This window comes from Arachis stenosperma, chromosome 4 (assembly GCF_014773155.1).
Source record: "Arachis stenosperma cultivar V10309 chromosome 4, arast.V10309.gnm1.PFL2, whole genome shotgun sequence".
NCBI lineage: Eukaryota > Viridiplantae > Streptophyta > Magnoliopsida > Fabales > Fabaceae > Arachis > Arachis stenosperma.
In genome coordinates this window covers 74,996,879-75,020,032 of record NC_080380.1, presented here as the reverse complement: position 1 = coordinate 75,020,032, position 23,154 = coordinate 74,996,879, and the positions used below count along the sequence as shown (strand labels likewise).

The 23,154-nt window shown below is 39.1% G+C and overlaps 1 non-coding gene across 1 annotated transcript; it reads left to right on the top strand.

Moving 5' to 3' along the window:
* Positions 1-22,193: 22,193 nt before the first annotated feature.
* Positions 22,194-22,301, top strand: LOC130978467 (small nucleolar RNA R71). Its single transcript, XR_009086109.1, has one exon. It is a non-coding gene; the product is annotated as a small nucleolar RNA R71 (small nucleolar RNA).
* The last annotated feature ends 853 nt before the right edge of the window (positions 22,302-23,154 follow it).

Genomic DNA, 23,154 nt, shown 5'->3' with positions numbered 1-23,154 from the left:
CAGCATATTCTCCATTATTGCGTAACAATTATTTATTTTATGCCCTTTCATTCTTTTTAAAATTGAAATTAAAGAACCCTATTGGTATCCTGACTAAGAATAATAAGATAACCATAGCTTGCTTCAAGCCAACAATCTCCGTGGGATTCGACCCTTACTCACGTAAGGTATTACTTGGACGACCCAGTGCACTTGCTGGTTAGTTGTGCGGAATTACATAGTGTGAAGTAATTTTCGTGCACCAAGTTTTTGGCGCCGTTGCCGAGGATTGTTTGAGTTTGAACAACTGACGGTGATTCTTGTTAATTAGATTAGGAAAAATTGGTCTTTTTGGTTTAGAGTCACTAGGATTGCATCTTCTATTATTCCTTTTAAAAACTTTTCAAAAATATTATTTTTCTTTAATTGAATTTTCTTTTTTTTATGAGTTTAATGTCATGTTCTAAATTTGGTGTCAATTGCATGCTTTTCTTTGTCTCTTAATTTTTGAATTGCATGTTCTTGTTTTTCCTTGATCTTCAAATTGTTCTTGTCAATTTTTCTTGTTTGATCTTTGGTTTGTCTTGTTTTGTATCTTTTCTTGTTTTTCTTGTGCTTTTTCAAATTTTTAGTTTTCAAAAAAAAATTTATTTATTAAATACCTTTTTAAAACACGTTAAATTTATAGCTCAGTTGGTTAGAGCGTTGGCTTATGTTCTTGGCAATTGGGCATCTTCTTTTTAAAACTTTTTCAAAAATAATTTTTTCTTTGATTGAATCTTGTGCCAAACTTTAAGTTTGGTGTTCTCTTGTTAATTTTCTTTAATTTTCAAAAATTTAATTTGGTTTTCAAAAAAAAAATTTAAGTTTGGTGTTCTTTCTTTTGTTCTTATTGTTCTTGTGAATCTTCAAAGTGTTCTTGAGTCTTCTTTGTGTTTTGATCTTAAAATTTTTAAGTTTGGTGTTCCTTGGTGTTTTTCCTCAAAAATTTTCGAAAGCAAGGAACATTAGATCTAAAAATTTTAAGTCTTGTGTCTTTTGTGTGTTTTTCTCTTTCATCAAAAATCAAAATAATTATCTTCTCTAACTATTTTCAGGCAAATTTTTCTAAATTTTCTATAAAAATTCAGATTTCAATTTTAAAATTTTTCAAAATCTTATCCTTTTAAGATTTAAAAAAAAATCACATCTTTTTCAAAAATATCCTAACCACTTTTTCTCTCCTCATTTTTTCCGAAAACTTTTTAAAATATTTTTTTATTTTATTTTTATTTTTTATTTTATTTTTTATTTTATTTTATTTTATTATTTCGAAAATTACTTTTTTATAATAAAATAAATAAAATAAATCCACATCATCTCCCTTTCTCCATCATGGACCTAAGTGGAAATGAACAGTCCAGAAGGACTTTGGGGTCATATGCCAACCCCACTATTGCTTCATATAGGAGCAGTATCTGTATACCCTCCATCGGAGTTAGTAGCTTTGAGTTGAATCCTCAGCTCATTATCATGGTGCAGCAAAGTTGCCAGTATTCCGGTCTTTAATAGGAAGAACCTACAGAGTTTCTGGCACAGTTTTTACAAATTGCTGACACAGTACATGATAAAGAAGTAGATCAGGATGTCTACAGATTGTTACTATTTCCATTTGCTGTAAAAGACGAAGCTAAGAGGTGGTTAAATAACCAACCTAAGGACAGCATAAAGACATGGAAATAGCTGTCAGAAAAATTCCTGAATCACTATTTTCCTCCAAAACGGATGACACAGCTACGGCTGAGCATCCAATGCTTCAAACAAGGAGATAATGAATCCCTTTATGATGCTTGGGAGAGATACAGAGAGATGCTAAGAAAATGTCCCTCTGAAATATTTTCAGAGTGGGTGCAGTTAGACATCTTTTATTATGGGCTTATAGAGAAAGCTCAGATTTCTCTAGACCACTCATCTGGTGGATCTATACACATGAGAAAAACAATTGAAGAAGCTCAAGAGCTCATTGATATAGTTTCCAGAAATCAGCATATGTATCTAAGCAGTGAACCTTCCATGAAAAAAGAGGCTAAAACAGTAACTGCTGAACTAGGTCCCGCAGAACAAGTTACTAAATTCAATCAGCAATTAGATTTTCTAACAAAACAGCTAGCCGAATTCAAGGAGATATTACAAGAAACAAGAATGGCTAATATGAATATGGAAGTGCAGTTGAGGCAAACAGAACAGCAATTGTCAAAACAAATAACAGAAGAATGCCAAGCAATTCAATTAAGAAGTGGAAAAACATTAAATACCTCACTTCAAGGCAGTAGGAAGCCAAGAAATGAACAGACTGCTACCCAAAATCCCTCTGAGGACAATCTGAGCCCAGAGAGGAATAATTCTGGCGCTCAAACGCCAGAAAATGGGTGGAAAGCTGGCGTTGAATGCCCAACCCATGCTCAGTCCTGGCGTCCAACGCTAGAAAGAAGCAAGGAACTGGCGTTGAACGCCCAAAGAAAGCTCAGTTCTGGCATTCAGACGCCAGAAACAGGTAAGGAGTTGGTGTCTAACGCCACTCCAGCTTTCAACCTTGGTATTCAAACACCAGTGGGGGATCAGACACATACAAGTGCTGATAGCAACTCCTCTAAAAAGTCTTCTCAACCCATGGCTGTAGGCAATAAACCTACAGTAACTAAAGTTGAGGAATACAAAGAAAAAAATGCCTTATCCTCAGAAACTCCGCCAAGCGGAACAGGATAAGCAATTTGCCCGCTTTGCAGACTATCTCAGGACTCTTGAGATAAAGATTCCATTTGCAAAGGCACTTGAGCAAATACCCTCTTATGCTAAGTTTATGAAAGAAATCTTAAGTCATAAGAAGGATTGGAGGGAAACTGAGAAAGTTTACCTCACTGAAAAATGCAGTGCAGTCATTTTAAAAAGCTTACCTGAGAAGCTTAATGATCCAGGAAGCTTTATGATACCATGCACATTAGAAGGTACTTGTACCAAGCAAGCTCTATGTGATCTTAGGGCAAGTATTAACCTAATACCTACAGCTACTATCAAAAAGTTTGGGGTGACTGATGAAGTTAAACCAACCCGGATATGTCTCCAACTTGCTGATGGCTCCATTAAATACCCATCAGGCGTAATTGAAGACATGATTGTCAAGGTTGGGCCATTTGCCTTTCCCACTGACTTTGTGGTGCTGGAAATGGAGGAGCACAAGAGTGCAACTCTCATTCTAGGAAGACCTTTCCTAGCAACTGGACGAACCCTCATTGACTTCCGAAAAGGGGAAGTGACCCTGAGAGTCAATGAGGACAAGTTTAAGTTGAATGTTGTCCAAGCTATGCAGCATCCAGACACCCCAAACGACTGCATGAGCATTGATATTATTAACTCTCTGGTAAAAGAGGTCAATATGACTGAGAGCCTCGAATCAGAGCTAGAGGATATCTTTAAAGATGCTCAGCCTGATCTGGAGGAATCAGAGAGAATAATAGAACCTCTGAAAACCTCCCAAACCCAAGCTCAAACCATTACCACCATCCCTGAAATATGCATTTCTGGGAGAAGGTGATACCTTCCCTATAATCATAAGCTCTACCTTAGAGCCACAGGAAGAGGAAGTACTAATTCAAGTGCTAGGGACACACAAGATAGCTCTTGGGTGGTCCATCAGTGATCTTAAGGGCATTAGTCCAGCCAGATACATGCACAAGATCCTATTGGAGGGTGATGCTAAGCCAGTGGTTCAACCACAGAGGCGGCTGAATCCAGCCATGAAGGAGGTGGTGTAGAAGGAGGTCACTAAATTACTATAGCTGGGATTATTTATCCTATCCCTGGGTAAGCCTTGTCCAAGTCATCCCCAAGAAGGGTGGCATGACAGTGGTTCATAATAAAAAAATGAACTGGTTCATACAAGAACAGTTACAGGGTGGCGTATGTGTATTGATTATAGAAGGCTCAATATAGCTACCAGAAATGATCATTTTCCTTTACCATTCATAGACCAGATGCTAGAAAGACTAGCAGCTCATGAATACTACTGCTTCCTGGATGGATATTCATGTTATAATCAAATTGCAGTAAATCCCCAGAATCAAGAGAAAACAGCATTTGCATGTCCATCTGGAGTATTTGCATACAGAAGAATGCCATTTGGTCTGTGCAATGCACCTGCAACCTTTCAAAGGTGCATGCTCTCTATTTTCTCTGATATGGTGGAAAAATTTCTGGAAGTCTTCATGGATGACTTTTCAGTGTTTGGAGACTCATTCAGCTCCTATCTTGACCATCTACACTTGTTCTAAAGAGATGCCAAGAGACTAACTTGGTTTTAAACTGGGAGAAATGTCACTTTATGGTGACTGAAGGAATTGTCCTTGGGCACAAAATTTCGAACAAGGGAATAGACGTGGATCAAGCTAAGGTAGAGGTAATTGAAAAAGTACCACCACCTGCCAATGTTAAGGCAATCAGAAGCTTTCTGGGGCATGCAGGATTCTATAGGAGGTTTATAAAAGATTTTTCAAAAATAGCCAAATCTCTGAGCAATCTGCTAGCTGCTGACACGCCATTTATCTTTGATAAGAAGTGTCTCCAGGCATTTGAGACTCTGAAAGCTAAGCTGGTCACAGCACCAGTCATCTCTGCACCAGACTAGACATTACCATTTGAACTAATGTGTGATGCCAGTGACCATGCCATTGGTGCAGTGTTGGGACAAAGGCATGACAAGCTTCTGCACGTCATTTACTATGCCAGTCGTGTTTTAAATGACACACAGAAGAACTACACAACCACAGAAAAAGAGTTACTTGCAGTTGTTTATGCCATTGACAAGTTCAGATCTTATTTAGTAGGATCAAAAGTGATTGTGTACACTGACCATGCTGCTCTTACATATCTACTCACAAAGCAGGATTCAAAACCCAGACTCATCAGATGGGTGTTGCTTCTGCAGGAGTTTGATATAGAAATAAGAGACAAAAAAGGGATAGAGAACTAAGTAGCAGATCGCCTGTCCCGAATAGAACCAGTAGAAGGGGCGTCCCTCCCTCTTACTGAGATCTCTGAAAACTTTCCGGATGAGTGATGAGAGAACTTTTGCGTGGTCTAGAAATTTGCGGATAAATCCTCGTTGCAAGTATAGTTTCTAATCCTTCAAAAGTTCTTTCATACAAATGTTTTGGGTGTCACAAGTAACAAAGCCCTTTAAAAATTGTTAACCGAGTATTCAAACCTCGGGTCGTCTTCTCAAGGAACTGCAAGGAGGTATGTTCTTATTATTGGATATGGAGATTGTGAATTCGGGGTTTCAAGAATGAGAAATAAGTAATATAAATGGCAAGTAAAATAAATGGCAATTAAAATAAATAAATACTGTAAAGCAACTTTTGGCAAGGTGAGAGAAATTAGAAGTCCAACTTAGTTATCCCTCTCAACAATAATGAAAGTTGTATCTTAATTCCACTTAGTTAACCTTTGAAGCAAAGGTAAGTCAAGGAACTAATTAGTTTGACCTTCGAATCCAATTTATTTCCTAAGAAAAAGTTGGGATTATTGAAGTTCAGTTCAATTAGTAAGATAACGATCATCACTTACGCTGAGTTTGATAACTGTTGAGTTACTGATTTCTTAACCAAGACCAAAAAGGGGGAAAAAGTAAATTGCTTGAATAAAATATCTTCAGATTGGAAGCAATGGTAACTTAAATAAAAGCAAGCAATCATAAACTGAAAATACCTCAATTATCATTAATTCAAACAATAATCTGTGACATGGAATAATTCATAAATTAAATTATAAAAGTAAATAATTAACTCAAATGCTGGAATAAATAAATAAAGTGAAAGGGAAGCTTAAAAACAAAGGAACATAAAAACCTGGATCGAGAGTCACTCTTACAAGCTAAGAGAAGTCCTAAATCCTAATCATAAGAGAGAGAGAGGAGAGAACCTCTCTCAAAACTAAATCTAAATCATCGGAAGTAACAAAAATGCGAGCCCCCCTCTGAATGGATGCATTCCCACACTTTATAACCTCTAGTCTATGCTGTCTGTACTTGGATCTGGGCCAAAAAGGGCTTCAGAAATCGCTGGGGGCATATACTGTAAATTCTGATTCGTGGCCTCTGTCACGCGTCCGCGTGGGTCACGCGGTGGCATCATTCGGAGCTTTTCCTTGCCACGCGGTCGCGTCAGTCACGCGTCCGCGTTGTATGCGTTCTACTTAAGGCGCGCGGTCGCGTCAGTCATGCAGCCGCGTCGCTGCTTCTTCGCTTCTGGCACGCGATCATGTCATCTATGCGATCGCGTGGGTGCCAGTTTCTTCAAAACTCTGTTTCGCACTTTCCTTCCATTTTTGTATGTTTCCTTTTCCATCCTTTAAGTCATTCTGCCTTAGAAAATCTGAAACTACTCAACACACTAATCACGGCATCAAATGGAAATAAAGGTAATTAAAATAATTAATTTTAAAGCTTAGAAAATATGCTTTTCACATACATCACATAATAAGGAAGGGAAAGTAAAACCATGCAATTAATATGAATAAGTGGGTGAAGGATTGAATAAATCACTCAAACTAAGCACAAAATAACTCATGAAATATGAGTTTATCAATGAGCACCTCTTTTCCATCCAGGAAGTGCCATGGTTCGCAGACATTGCAAATTATAAGGCAGTGAGATTCATACCCAAAGAGTACAGTAGGCAGCAATCAAAGAAATTGATCACGGATGCAAAGTACTATCTTTGGGATGAACCATATCTCTTCAAGAGATGTGCAGACGGAGTAATCCATAGATGTGTGCCTAAAGAAGAAGCACAGAAGATCCTCTGGCACTTCCATGGATCACAGTATTGAGGATATTTTGGAAGTGAGCGAACAGCCACAAGAGTCCTCCAATGTGGCTTCTACTGGCCTACTCTCTATAAAGACTCCCGAGTGTTTGTACTTAATTGTGACAGTTGCCAAAGATCTGGCAATCTGCCTCACAGTTATGCCATGCTTCAACAAGGGATCTTGGAGATTGAGTTGTTTGATGTATGCGGGTATTGACTTCATGGGGCCTTTCTCACCATCATACTCAAACACTTATATTCTGGTGGCAGTGGATTATGTATCCAAATGGGTGGAAGCTATTGCAACACCCACTAATGATACTAAGACAGTGCTGAAATTCCTCCAGAAACACATCCTCAGCAGATTTGGTATCCCTAGAGTACTAATCAGTGATGGGGGCACTCATTTCTGCAATAAACAGCTTTACTCTGGTTTGGTTCGATATGGAGTTAGTCACAGGATGGCCACTCCATATCATCCACAGACAAATGGGCAAGCTGAAGTCTCTAATAGAGAACTTAAAAAAATCCTGGAATGGACTGTGATTAACCGTAGAAGGGATTGGGTAAGAAGCTTGGATGATGCTCTGTGGGCATACAGAACAGCATTAAAGACTCCTATAGGAACTTCTCCATACCAGCTTGTGTATGGAAAAGCCTGTCACCTGTCAGTGGAACTGGAATATAAGGCCTATTAGGCAACCAAATTCCTAAACCTTGATGCCATGTTAGCTAGAGAAAAACGATTGCTCCAGTTAAATAAGCTAGAGGAATTCAGACTCAACGCTTTCGAAAATGCAAAAATTTACAAAGAGAAAGTAAAAAGATGGCATGATAAGAATTTGTCATCCAGAGTCTTTGAGCCAGATCAGAAAGTTCTGTTGTTTAATTCAAGGCTCAGATTATTCCCCGGAAAATTGAAATCCCGGTGGAGAGGTCCATATGTGATTACAAGTGTGTCACCATATGGATATGTGGAGCTTCAGGATAATGATTCTAACAAAAAGTTCATTGTTAATGGATAGAGAGTCAAATATTATCTTGAAAGCAATTTTGAGCAAGAGTTCTCAAAACTGAGACTTGATTAAAGCTCAGTAATAGTCCAGCTAAGGATAATAAAGAAGCGCTTGCTGGGAGGCAACCCAGCCATTAACAAAGCTTAATTGTTAATTAATTGATTTTTACAGGTTTATGTCAATTATCTTCAAAGGTAAAATAGCAATTGCTTGAGTTTACAAAGTTACAGAAGGATTCAGAGGATAAAACAGCAAAAAGGAAGCTCACTGGTGCGAAAAAGCCAGTAAGAGTTGTTTTGGGCGTTGAACGCCCAAAAGAAACATCTACTAGGCGTTCAACGCCAGTAGAGATAGCCATCTGGGCATTAAATGCCAGAAAGAAACACCTTACGGGCGTTGAACGCCAGAAAGAAGCACCTTTTGGGCGTTGAACGCCAGATTTACAGCGTCCTGGGCGTTCAGAAAAACGCCTAGTGACAAAGAAATTCCTGGCATTTAACGCCAGCCAGAAGCAACAGCTGGGCGTTAAACGCCCAGGAGAAGCTACAGATGGGCGTTAAACTCCCAAAATATGCAGCGTTTGGGCGTTTAACGCTAGGATTATGGGGAGGAAGTGAATTCGTTTTCAACTCAAATTTCTTTCATTTTTTCATGTTTCAAATTCATGATTTATTGCATAAACATGTTACAAATTCTCAACTTTCAACTTCAAAATGCAAAAAAAATTCTTAATCCTAAAAATATTTCTTCATTCTTCTTCAATCTCATTTCAAATCTTTTTCAAAACTCATCTATCTTTTTGAATTCTTGTCAAATCTTTTTAATTTTTTCTCAAATCTTTTTCAAAATCTCATCACATCTTTTGAATTTTCGAAATTTTCTCTCCTTCTATTCCTCTCATTTCCTTTCTTTTGCTTGAGGACAAGCAAACCTCTAAGTTTGGTGTGTTTTTCCATGATCACTGAGCTAAAACTCATCAAGATCATGGCACCTAAGGGAAAACAAACCACTTCAAGAGGCAAGAAAGAGAATATTCCAAAACCACTTTGGAATTAAGAGAAGTTCTTAACCAAAGAACATGCAGACCATTACCACAAAATAATGGATTTGAGATCAGTGATCCCGGAAGTTAAATTCGATCTGAAAGAAGACGAATATCCAGAGATACAGAAGCTGAAGTGCCAGAAGCTGTCTCTTGAAGGACCAGACACCCCACAGGTTGATGGAGCACCCATCATCTTCCAAACTAAAGGTTGTTGAGTTCTAATCTTAGCCTTAACTCTGTGATAATTGTTCTTATTAGGAATTTACCTTAGAAGTTATATATGAGTAGTAGTAATTAGTATACCTATTTTGATTTTATCTCCAATGAAGCTATTATTTATTTTACTCATCATCATCAAACATGAATAAAATAGTAGATTTTTAGAATAAAGAGGCAATATTTTTTTACGAGTTCTTAATAAGGAAAATTCTAATTATTTATATGTGGTGGCAATACTTGTTGTCTTCTGAAAGAATGCTTGAACAGTACATATTTTTTATATTGAATTTTATGAATGTTAAAATTGTTGGCTCCTGAAAGAATGATAAACAAGAGAAATATTATTGCTGATCTGAAAAAATCATAAAATTGATTCTTGAAGCAAGAAAAAGCAGTGAAAAAAAGAGAAAAAAAATTTATAATAAAAAAAAAAGCAAAAGAGGTAGAAAAAACCAATAGCCCTTTAAACCAAAAGGCAAGGGTGAAAAGGATCCAAGGCTTTGAGCATCAATGGATAGGAGGGCCCAAGGAAATAAATCCAGGCCTAAGCGGCTAAATCAAGCTGTCCCTAACCATGTGCTTGTGGCATGCAGGTCCAAGTGAAAAGCTTGAGATTGAGTAGTTAAAGTCATGATCTAAAGTAAAAGAGTGTATTTAAGAGCTCTGGACACCTCTAATTGGGGACCCTAGCAAAGCTAAGTCACAATCTGAAAAGGTTCACCCAGTTATGTGTCTGTGGCATTTATGTATCTGATGGTAATACTGGAAAAAAAAGTGCTTAGGGCCACGGCCAAGACTCATAAAGTAACTGTGTTCAAGAATCAACATACTAAACTAGGAGAATAAATAATACTATCTGAACTCTGAGTTCCTATGGATGCCAATCATTCTGAATTTCAAAGGATAAAGTGAGATGCCAAAACTGATCAGAAGCAAAAAGCTACTAGTCCTACTCATATAATTGGAATATGAGCTTCACTTAAAACTCTGAGATATTATTGCTTCTTAATTTCTTTTTATCCTATTTTATTTATCTAGTTGCTTGGGGATAAGCAACAGTTTAAGTTTGGTGTTGTGATGAGCGGATATTTTATACGCTTTTTGGGAGTAATTTATTGTAGATTTTAGTATGTTTTAGTTAGCTTTTAGTAGATTTTTATTAGTTTTTAGGCAAAAATCATATTTCTGGAATTTACTATGAATTTGTGTGTTTTTCTGTGATTTCAGGTATTTTCTGGCTGAAATTGAGGGAGCTGAGCAAAAATCTGATTCAGGCTGAAAAAGGACTGCTGATGCTGTTGGATTCTGACCTCCTTGCACTCGGAATGGATTTTTTGGAGCTACAGGAGTCCAATTGGTGCGCTCTTAATTGGGTTGGAAAGTAGACATTCAGGGCTTTCCAGCAATATATAATAGAATCATACTTTGCGCGAAGATAAATGACGTAAACTGGCGTTTAACGCCAGTTCCATGTTGCATTCTGGCGTTCAGCGCCAGAAACAGGTTGCAAGTTAGAGTTCAGCGCCAGAAACAGGTTACAACCTGGCGTTCAACTCCAGAAACAGCCCAGGCATGTGAGAAGCTTAAGTCTCAGCCCCAGCACACACCAAGTGGGCCCCAGAAGTGGATTTCTGCACTATCCATCTTAGTTTACTCATTTTCTGTAAACCTAGGTTACTAGTTTAGTATTTAAACAACTTTTAGAGACTTATTTTGAATCTCATGACATTTTTAGATCTAAATTATATACCTTTTGACAGCATGAGTCTCTAAACTCCATTGTTGGGGGTGAGGAGCTCTGCAGCGTCTCGATGAATTAATGCAATTATTTCTGTTTTCCATTCAAAAACGCTTGTTCCTATCTAAGATGTTCATTCGTGCTTCATTATGATGAAGGTGATGATCCGTGACACTCATCACCTTCCTCAATCCATGAACGTGTGCCTGACAACCACATCCGTTCTACATTAGATTGAATGAGTATCTCTTAGATTCCTTAATCAGAATCTTCGTGGTATAAGCTAGAATCCATTGGCAGTATCCTTGAGAATCCAGAAAGTCTAAACCTTGTCTGTGGTATTCCGAATAGTATTTTAGGATCAATGGATCCTATTCCGATATGATCGAGAACCAACAGATGATTAGCCGTGCTGTGACAGAGCATTTGGACCATTTTCACTGAGAGGATGGGAAGTAGCCATTGACAACGGTGACGCCCTACATACAGCTTGCCATGGAAGGAGCCTTGCATGTATGAAAGTGAGAAAGCATTATGTTGCAGGAATTCTGAGGATAAAGCATCTCCAAAACTCCAGCATATTCTCCATTATTGCGTAACAATTATTTATTTTATGCCCTTTCATTCTTTTTACAACTGAAATTAAAGAACCCTATTGGTATCCTGACTAAGAATAATAAGATAACCATAGCTTTCTTCAAGCCAACAATCTCCGTGGGATTCAACCCTTACTCACGTAAGGTATTACTTGGACGACCCAGTGCACTTGCTAGTTAGTTGTGTGGAATTACATAGTGTGAAGTAATTTTCGTGCACAAGTGGTGTTCACATTTACCACTAACGTTGGAGCTCCCTTTATCTCCACGTTAACTACCATGTTAATGTAGTTAATGTGGCAATTAACGTGGGTTTATGATGGCTTCACAGGCGTTATTGTCGACCACCTTTCTCATTAACGTTGCAAGCTCATTCCTATTCCACGTTAGTGTTCACGTTAATTATATTAACGTGGCTACTTACGTGATTCTTCCTTGCTTCCTTTGTCCTGAAATCCAGCAAATAAAGTGCATCAAAGCTCTAGCCCAAGTCATGAGATTATACATCATCAATTTGTCATTCAATCCTTGCAAAATCCTCATGAAATCATGTAAAATTCACAATAGTTGCTTGAATCAAGGTGTAAGTGTATTTTCATCCAAAACTTGCCTTATCACTATGAAAATGCATGAAACTACCCTAAAACAGTAAAGAAAAGGTCAATGAAACTGGCCTAGATGCCCTGGCATCACAACCCGCCGGCGATAGTCACCGCCGCTACCCCTCGTCTCCCCTTCAAACCCTCACTCACCCTTTCTCTCCTCTATATCACTGCCGCGCTTCTGCCACCACCGCGGCCTCCGCCACCAGCAAACCTAGACCAGGAAACCTAGCTTCCCCCCTTTTCTTTCATTCTTCTCCCACCTACAACACCCCCCAACCCCAGCTCTTCACTGTCTCTGTCTCGTCTCTCAATTCCCCCTCTGCCCTGACCACTGCTCCATCACCGTGGGTCTCTACGGCCACCACCATCTGAGGAGGCTACTCCACTTCTGACCCACCTAACCTCTACTGCCTACCCAATTCCAACTTCCATCTCTGCCTGCTCGAGGTTACTGCCCTGCTCCAACTCTATTTTTTTTACTTTAGTTCATTTCTGTCATTAGCTCACTGTTAGATTTTGTTAGTCAGTTAGATTTTGATTTTGATTGCTAGGATAGAATAGAATTATCTGCTGTTAGGTAGCTCGGCTGTGGTTAGAGGATTAGAGGCCTGAAAAGTGCACCGTATTTGTTTACATGTCTGTGTGCATATTGTTTAATTGCTGAGTGGTTTGATCATGTCTTGCCATGTTGTACCTATTCTGCTGTCATGCTTGGTTGATTATATGATTGGTACTTGAGTGATGCTTTTGGAATCATTTCTTGTTTGTTTGGCTATTCAGAAACGTCCAATTTTAAGCCGGAATGCTGCCCAATTTCTCCCAAAACCATCTCAATTCTAAATTCTTGAGCAGGGATTGAACTTGGCATTTATACTTCAACCTTTGCTTAACTCGCACCAAGTTCAATACCCGGGACTTTTGGGCCAGTTTTTTCCGTTCCTATTTTGATTCCCATGGTTAGCACTGACTAAGTGAACTTAAGAAGTTGCCTACATTCTTGTTAAACCATAATATGAAACCTCCTTACATTATGTTCATTCTCTCACAATAATTAGTATGCTTTGATTGTGTAACTTCTTGCAACTTAACATCATTTTCAACTTCTCATAGTTACACAATTGCACTTTATTGTTTGCAACACCAATTATTGTGAAGTCTATTTTTGGCATTTCTATATTTTCATGATTGTGAACATGACCGTTGCGCATAACTTGCAATTCTCTCCCCATTAGGCAATTCTCCATCATACCACGAATTACCAACTTCACTTTTCTAACTTACTGATTTCTTTAACCACTAACTTCATTTTTACTTACACTTGACTCTTTAACCGTTCTCTTAAGGTATGATGATAAATATGCCTAATCTTTGAGAATTGGTTGGAATCTTGAATTCCTGGTTTATGTTTCCATTTTTCTAAGCTTACTTGCAAACCAAGTTTTCTATTTCAAGTTCATATCATGATTACTTGCCATCCATCTTGCATCCTGAATATGCTTCTATTTACTTCATACTACTTGTTTAATTGCTTATATTCTACCATATTCTACTTTCAGGATGTCGGATAAAGAAAAGAGGAAAGTACCATCTTCCAGAAAGAGGAAGAGAACACTAGAACCTACTATTGCCTCAGACACAGCAGCCCCAGCCAGAGCCAGCACCTCTCCCTGACCCTCAAGATTAGCATCGGGGACGATGCTTGATCTTAAGTGTGGGAAGGCTGCCGTTGGCATCATTGGAGGACCGGTGAAACATTTTGGGCGTATTTCCTAGTTATATCCTCCTAGCTATCCTATTTTGCATTTTATTGTATATACTGTGTTAGATATTTTAGACACATTACTCTTTTATTTTGGATATTAGATATTAGTTAGATTTTTCTCTATATAGTTATCTTCTTAGTAGCTTTTTCTCTATATAGTTATCTTCTTAGTAGCTTGTAGTTGTGATTAGAAAATATTTTGGAATTGTTGAGACATAGTCAACCCTTTTACATATGAAATTTGTTTTGATTGGAAATAGAAAGGATAAACTAAGGAACTTTTCAATCACAACCATGCTTAGCCAAAATAATGAAACTTTTCAAGGAACCCATCTAGAGAGCACAACCCAATTGATTGAAAAAATTTTGTAGCTTGCCTGAATTCATACTTTGTGAAGCATGTATTGAGCTAAAAACACAAGCTTGTGAGATTTGAGCCTATTGACGTGGTTACATTTTATAACCACTTACTTTCCATTCTTGTGTGCAATTGTTTTCTTTCTATGATTGTGACCCTTGATTTGCTTGATTCTATATGTCTATTCATTCCTTGTATTTATGCATTTATATGATTGAGGCCAGTATTTTATTAGCTCACTCACCCAAATATCCTACCTTTTACTCCCCATTGTAGCCAATTTTGAGCCTACGCTTAACCAACTTATTCTCATTTTAGCACATTACAAGCCCAGGGCAAAAAACCAATGAAAGTCCCTTGCTTGGATCTTTGATTAGCCTAGGCTAGTGAGAGTGTTCATTATTCAAAGTTGATGAGGCTTGGGAACATTGGGTGGGATAAAAGGGGTAGTTACACTTTCATATTTAGGAATTGGGAATACATACTCATGTATTGATTGAATGTATAAAACCTTATGCAATTGATGTTCTTGTACAAAGTATGAAAGAAAAAAATGAAATGAGAAAAAAATAAAAGAAAAGAAATATAGAAAAGAAAAAAAAAGAGAAGAAAAAGAAAGAAAATGAAAAGAAAGCAACCAAAGGGGACAAAATGCCCCAAAGTGAAGCTCAATGAAGGAATCAATGCATAGGTGTTGTGAACCAAGAAAAGACAATGCATGAATATGTAAGAAAATAAAGAATGGGTAGTTAGAATAGTTTGAATTTGTATAAGTCATTGCATAGGTTAGGTGGAAAAGTCTATACTAATCAAAGATCCACTCTAGTCCACTTAACCATAAATGATCCCACTTTGACCCTAACCCCATTACAACCTAAAGGAAAGACCTCATGATGAATGTATGCATGCATTGAATAGGTGTCGATTGTTAGAAGAAAATCAAATTTTGGAAAGCATAATTAGAAGAGAATTGAGTGAATTAACCCTTAACTACTTGAGTGAATAGAGGGATACACATCCGGTGCGGGTTCAAAAGTTCAATTACATGTGTTCACCCATATTATCTATATTCGTGCAAGCTTGATATTCTTTTGATAATTCAATACAATTGTGGTTTAGACTTGATTCCTATTGCTCTAACTCTCATGCTTATACATGTTCTCTTGGAAGTTGAATTATGTTGACCAAGCATTTGCATTCACTTTAGGAAGTTGCATTTAGATAGGTTTATATAGTTTAGTTGCATTTAATAAAGATCATACCCCCTGTTTCCTTCTTATTTTAGCATGAGGACATGCTAAGGTTTAAGTGTGGGGAGGTTGATAAATCCCATTTTTAGGGTTTATCTTATGTTGAATTTAGAGTATTTTGCTAACCTTTTTTCACATTTAGCCAATGAATTAGCATGATTTTGTGATCTCTCCCTTATTTGTGCTTAATTGTAAAAACATGCTTTCTAAGCCTCTAATTTGATAATTTTAATTCTCTCTTGATTCCATAAGGTGCCTTGATGTGTTTGCTAGTAATTTCAGGATGAAATAGGCTTAGAATGGATCAAAGGAGCAAGGAAGGAAGTATGCAAGTGGAGAGAAGCATAAAAAGCCAAAGAATTGATCCAGACCAAGGACGCGCACGCGCACAAGACGCTCGCGCGCACCTCGTTAAATCGGCCAGGGATGCGTACACGTACCGTGCGCGTACGTGGTGTGCGAAATTGTGATCACTACTTTTCACAACTCAAATAATCCCTAGTAATGGCCCCAAAGACTTGGTGCTCAATACCATGGCATAAACACAACTTTGCACAACTAACCAGCAAGTGCACTGGGTCGTCCAAGTAATAAACCTTACGCGAGTAAGGGTCGATCCCACGGAGATTGTTGGTATGAAGCAAGCTATGGTCACCTTGTAAATCTTAGTCAGGCAGACTCAAATGGGTGTAGATGATATATGAGTAAAACATAAAGATAAAGATAGAGATACTTATGTATATCATTGGTGAGAGCTTCAGATAAGCGTATGAAGATGCTTTCCCTTCCGTCTCTCTGCTTTCCTACTGTCTTCATCCAATCCTTCTTACTCCTATCCATGGCAAGCTTATGCAAAGGTTTCACCGTTGTCAGTGGCTACCTCCCATCCTCTCAGTGGAAATGTTCAACGCACCCTGTCACGGCACGGCTATCCATCTGTCGGTTCTCGGTCAGGCCGGAATAGAATCCAGTGATTCTTTTGCGTCTGTCACTAACGCCCCGCCTGCTAGGAGTTTGAAGCACGTCACAGTCATTCAATCATTGAATCCTACTCAGAATACCACAGACAAGGTTAGACCTTCCGGATTCTCTTGAATGCCGCCATCAGTTCTTGCCTATACCACGAAGACTCTGATCTCACGGAATGGCTGGCTCGTTTGTCAGGCGAGCACTCGGTTGTCAGGCGATCAACCATGCATCGTGTATCAGGAATCCAAGAGATAAACACCCAATCTAAGGTAGAACGGAGGTGGTTGTCAGTCACACGTTCATAGGTGAGATTGATGATGAGTGTCACGGATCATCACATTCATCAAGTTGAAGAACAAGTGATATCTTGGACAAAGAACAAGCGGAATTGAATAGAAGAACAATAGTAATTGCATTAATACTCGAGGTACAACAGAGCTCCACACCTTAATCTATGGTGTGTAGAAACTCCACCGTTGAAAATACATAAGAACAAGGTCTAGGCATGGCCGAATGGCCAGCCCCCAAATGATCTAAGAACTAGATGTCCGAAGATGAAAAATACAATAGTGAAAGGTCCTACTTATAGGGAACTAGTAGCTTAAGAATTACAAAGATGAGTAAATGACATAAAAATCCACTTCCGGGCCCACTTGGTGTGTGCTTGGGCTGAGCAATGAAGCATTTTTCGTGTAGAGACTCTTCTTGGAGTTAAACGCTAGCTTTTGTGCCAGTTTGGGCGTTTAACTCCCATTTTGGTGCCAGTTCCGGCGTTTAACGCTGGGAATTCTGAGGGTGACTTTGAACGCCAGTTTGGGCCATCAAATCTTGGGCAAAGTATGGACTATCATATATTTCTGGAAAGCCCAGGATGTCTACTTTCCAACGCCGTTGAGAGCGCGCCAATTGGGCTTCTGTAGCTCCAGAAAATCCACTTCGAGTGCAGGGAGGTCAGAATCCAACAGCATCTGCAGTCCTTTTCAGTCTCTGAATCAGATTGTTGCTCAGGTCCCTCAATTTCAGCCAGAAAATACCTGAAATCACAGAAAAACACACAAACTCATAGTAAAGTCCAGAAAAGTGAATTTTAACTAAAAACTAATAAAAATATACTAAAAACTCAACTAAGTATACTAAAAACATACTAAAAACAATGCCAAAAAGCGTACAAATTATCCGCTCATCACAACACCAAACTTAAATTGTTGCTTGTCCCCAAGCAACTGAAAATCAAATAAGATAAAAAGAAGAGAATATGCAATGAACTCCAAAAACATCCATGAAGATCAGTATTAATTAGATGAGCGGGGCTTTTAGCTTTTTGCCTCTGAATAGTTTTGGCATCTCACTCTATCCTTTGAAATTCAGAATGATTGGCTTCTTTAGGAACTCAGAATCCAGATGATGTCATTGATTCTCCTAGTTATGTATGATGATTCTTGAACACAGCTACTTTATGAGTCTTGGCCGTGGCCCAAAGCACTCTGTCTTCCAGTATTACCACCGGATACATACATGCCACAGACACATAATTGGGTGAACCTTTTCAGATTGTGACTCAGCTTTGCTAGAGTCCCCAATTAGAGGTGTCCAGGGTTCTTACGCACACTCTTTTTGCCTTGGATCACAACTTTATTTCTTTCCTTTTTTTTTCTTTTTCTCTCCCTTTTTTTTCGTTTTTTTTTCTTCTCTTTTTTTTCGCTTGCTTCCCCTTTTTTTTTTGTATTCACTGCTTTTTCTTGCTTCAAGAATCATTTTTATGATTTTTCAGATCCTCAGTAACATGTCTCCTTTTTCATCATTCTTTCAAGAGCCAACATTCATGAACCACAAATTCAAAAGACATATGCACTGTTTAAGCATACATTCAGAAAACAAAAGTGTTGCCACCACATCAAAATAATTAAACTGTTATAAAATTCAAAATTCATGCAATTCTTATCTTTTTCAATTAAGAACATTGTTTATTCAAGAAAGGTGATGGATTCATAGGACATTCATAACTTTAAGGCATAGACACTAAGATACTAATGATCATAAGACACAAACATAGATAAACATAAGCACTAAAATTCGAAAAACAAGAAAATAAAGAACAAGGAGATTAAAGAACGGGTCCACCTTAGTGATGGCGGCTTGTTCTTCCTCTTGAAGGTCTTATGGAGTGCTTGAGCTCCTCAATGTCTCTTCCTTGTCTTTGTTGCTCCTCTCTCATGATTCTTTGATCTTCTTTAATCTCATGGAGGAGGATGGAATGTTCTTGGTGCTCCACCCTTAGTTATCCCATGTTGGAACTCAATTCTCCTAGGGAGGTGTTCAGTTGCTCCCAATAATCTTGTGGAGGAAAGTGCATCCCTTGAGGCATCTCAGGGATTTCATGATGAGAGGGGTCTCTTGTTTGCTCCATCCTTTTCTTAGTGATGGGCTTATCCTCATCAATGAGGATGTCTCCTTCTATGTCAACTCCTACTGAATAACAGAGGTGACAAATGAGATGAGGAAAGGCTAACCTTGCTAAGGTAGAGGACTTATCCGCCACCTTATAGAGTTCTTGGGCTATAACCTCATGAACTTCCACTTCTTCTCCAATCATGATGCTATGGATCATGATAGCCCGGTCTATAGTAACTTCGGACCGGTTGCTAGTGGGAATGATTGAGCGTTGGATAAACTCCAACCATCCTCTAGCCACGGGCTTGAGGTCATGCCTTCTCAATTGAACCGGCTTCCCTCTTGAATCTCTCTTCCATTGGGCGCCCTCTTCACAAATGTCAGTGAGGACTTGGTCCAACCTTTGATCAAAGTTGACCCTTCTAGTGTAAGGATGTTCATCTCCTTGCATCATAGGCAAGTTGAATGCCAACCTCACATTTTCCGGACTGAAATCCAAGTATTTCCCCCGAACCATAGTAAGCCAATTCTTTGGATTCGGGTTCACACTTTGATCATGGTTCTTGCTGATCCATGCATTGGCATAGAACTCTTGAACCATCAAGATTCTGACTTGTTGAATGGGGTTGGTAAGAACTTCCCAACCTCTTCTTCGGATCTCATGTCGGATCTCCGGATATTCACTCTTTTTGAGTGAAAAAGGGACCTCGGGGATCACCTTCTTCAAGGCCACAACTTCATAGAAGTGGTCTTGATGCACCCTTGAGATGAATCTCTCCATCTCCCATGACTCGGAGGTGGAAGCTTTTGCCTTCCCTTTCCTCTTTCTAGAGGTTTCTCCGGCCTTGGATGCCATAAATGGTTATGGAAAAACAAAAAGCAATGCTTTTACCACACCAAACTTAAAAGGTTTGCTCGTCCTCGAGCAAAAGAAGAAAGAATAGAGTAGAAGAAGAAGAAATGAGGAAGAAGGGAATGGCTTTGTATTCGGCCAAAGAGGGGGAGAAGTGGTGTTTAGGTTGTGTGAAAATGAAGGGGTGAAGAAGGGTATATATAGGGGAGGGGGGTTTCATGGTTCGGTCATGTATGAGTGGGTTTGGAAGGGAAAGTGGTTTGAATTTGAAGGGTGAGGTAGGTGGGGTTTTATGAAGGATGGATGTGAGTGGTGAAGAGAAAGATGGGATTTGATAGGTGAAGGCTTTTTGGGGAAGAGGTGTTGAGGTGATTGGTGAATGGGTGAAGAAGAGAGAGAGTGCTGGGGTTGGTGGGGATCCTGTGGGGTCCACAGATCCTGAGGTGTCAAGGAAAAGTCATCCCTGCACCAAATGGCATGCAAAATCACGTTTTGAGCCAATTCTGGCGTTAAACGCCGGGCTGGTGCCCATTTCTGGCGTTTAACGCCAGGTTCTTGCCCTTTCCTGGCGTTTAACGCCAGTTTGGTGCCCCTTTCTGGCATTAAACGCCCAGAATGGTGCCAGACTGGGCGTTAAACGCCCACCTGCTAGCCTTACTGGCGTTTAAACGCCAGTAAGTTCTTCCTCCAGGGTGTGCTGTTTTTCTTCCTGTTTTTCATTCTGTTTTTGCTTTTTCAATTGATTTTGTGACTTCTTATGATCATCAACCTACAAAAAAACATAAAATAACAAAAGGAAATAGATAAAATATAATATTGGGTTGCCTCCCAACAAGCGCTTCTTTAATGTCAGTAGCTTGACAGAGGGCTCTCATGGAGCCTCACAAATGCTCAGAGCAATGTTGGAACCTCCCAACACCAAACTTAGAGTTTGAATGTGGGGGTTCAACACCAAACTTAGAGTTTGGTTGTGGCCTCCTAACACCAAACTTAGAGTTTGACTGTGGGGGCTCTGTTTGACTCTGATTTGAGAGAAGCTCTTCATGCTTCCTCTCCATGGTGACAGAGGGATATCCTTGAGCCTTAAATACAAAGGATTCTTTATTCACTTGAATGATCAGTTCACCTCTATCAACATCAATCACAGCCTTTGCTGTGGCTAGGAAGGGTCTGCCAAGGATGATGGATTCATCCATGCACTTTCCAGTCTCTAGGACTATGAAATCAGTAGGGATGTAATGGTCTTCAATCTTCACCAAAACATCCTCTACAAGTCCATGAGCTTGTTTTCTTGAATTGTCTGCCATCTCTAGTGAGATTCTTGCAGCTTGCACCTCAAAGATCCCTAGCTTCTCCATTACAGAGAGAGGCATGAGGTTTACACTTGACCCTAAGTCACACAGAGCCTTCTTGAAGGTCATGGTGCCTATGGTACAAGGTATTGAAAACTTCCCAGGATCTTGTCTCTTTTGAGGTAATTTCTGCCTAGACAAGTCATCTAGTTCTTTGGTGAGCAAAGGGGGTTCATCCTCCCAAGTCTCATTTCCAAATAACTTGTCTTTTAACTTCATGATTGCTCCAAGGTATTTAGCAACTTGCTCTTCAGTGACATACTCATCCTCTTCAGAGGAAGAATACTCATCAGAGCTCATGAAGGACAGAAGTAAGTCCAATGGAATCTCTATGGTCTCATTTTGAGCCTCAGATTCCCATGGTTCCTCATTGGGGAACTCAGTGGAGGTCAGTGCACGCCCACTGAGGTCTTCCTCAGTGGCGTTCACTTCCTCTCCTTCCTCTCCAAATTCGGCCATGTTGATGGCCTTGCACTCTCCTTTTGGATTTTCTTCTGTGTTGCTTTGAAGAGTACTAGGAGGGAGTTCAGTAACTTTCTTGCTCAGCTGTCCCACTTGTGCCTCCAAATTCCTAATGGAGGACCTTGTTTCAGTCATGAAACTTTGAGTGGTTTTGATTAAATCAGAGACCATGGTTGCTAAGTCAGAGGGGTTCTGCTTAGAATTCTTTGTCTGTTGCTGAGAAGATGATGGAAAAGGCTTGCTATTGCTAAACCTGTTTCTTCCACCATTATTGTTGTTGAAACCTTGTTGAGGTCTCTCTTGATTCTTCCATGAGAAATTTGGGTGATTTCTCCATGAAGAGTTATAGGTGTTTCCATAGGGTTCTCCTAGGTAATTCACCTCTTCCATTGAAGGGTTCTCAGGATCATAGGCTTCTTCTTCAGATGAAGCATCCTTAGTACTGCTTGGTGCATTTTGCATTCCAGACAGACTTTGAGAAATCAAATTGACTTGTTGAGTCAATATCTTGTTTTGAGCCAGAATGGCATTCAGAGTATCAATCTCAAGAACTCCTTTCTTCTGACTTGTCCCATTGTTCACAGGATTCCTTTCAGAAGTGTACATGAATTGGTTATTTGCAACCATTTCAATTAGTTCTTGAGCTTCTGTAGGCGTCTTCTTCAGATGAAGAGATCCTCCAGTAGAGCTATCGAAAGACATCTTGGATAGTTCAGAGAGACCATCATAGAAAATACCTATAATGCTCTATTCAGAAAGCATGTCTGAGGGACACTTTCTGATCAATTGTTTGTATCTTTCCCAAGCTTCATAGAGGGATTCTCCATCCTTCTGTCTGAAGGTTTGGACTTCCACTCTAAGCTTACTCAATTTTTGAGGTGGAAAGAACTTTGCCAAGAAGGCATTGACTAGCTTTTCCCATGAGTCCAGGCTTTCTTTAGGTTGTGAGTCCAACCATATCCTAGCTCTGTCTCTTACAGCAAAAGGGAATAGCATAAGTCTGTAGACCTCAGGGTCAACCCCATTAGTCTTGACAGTGTCACAGATTTGCAAGAATTCAGCTAAGAACTGATGAGGATCTTCCAGTGGAAGTCCATGGAACTTGCAATTCTGTTGCATTAGATAAACTAATTGAGGCTTAAGCTCAAAGTTGTTTGCTCCAATGGCAGGGATAGAGATGCTTCTCCCATAGAAGTCGGGAGTAGGTGCAGTAAAGTCACCTAGCACCTTCCTTGCATTGTTGTTGTTTTCGGCTGCCATGGGTTCTTCTTCTTTGAAGATTTCTGTTAGGTCCTCTACAGAGAGTTGTGCCTTAGCTTCTCTTAGCTTTCGCTTCAAGGTCCTTTCAGGTTCAGGGTCAGCTTCAACAAGAATGCCTTTGTCTTTGTTCCTGCTCATATGAAAGAGAAGAGAACAAGAAAATATGGAATCCTCTATGTCACAGTATAGAGATTCCTTGAGGTGTCAGAGGAACAGAAAATTAGAAGGAAGAAGTAGAGAATTCGAACTTAGTGGGATATAGTTCGAATTGTGCATTGAGGAGGAGTGGTACTCCATAAATAGAAGGATGTGAGAAGAGAGGAAGAAATTTTCGAAAATTAATTAAAAAGATTTTAAAAACATTTTGAAAAATTGGTTGATAATTTTCGAAAACTAAAAGTGGAAAAGAAATCAAGTGAAAAAGATTTTGAAATTAGAAATCAAAAAGATATGATTG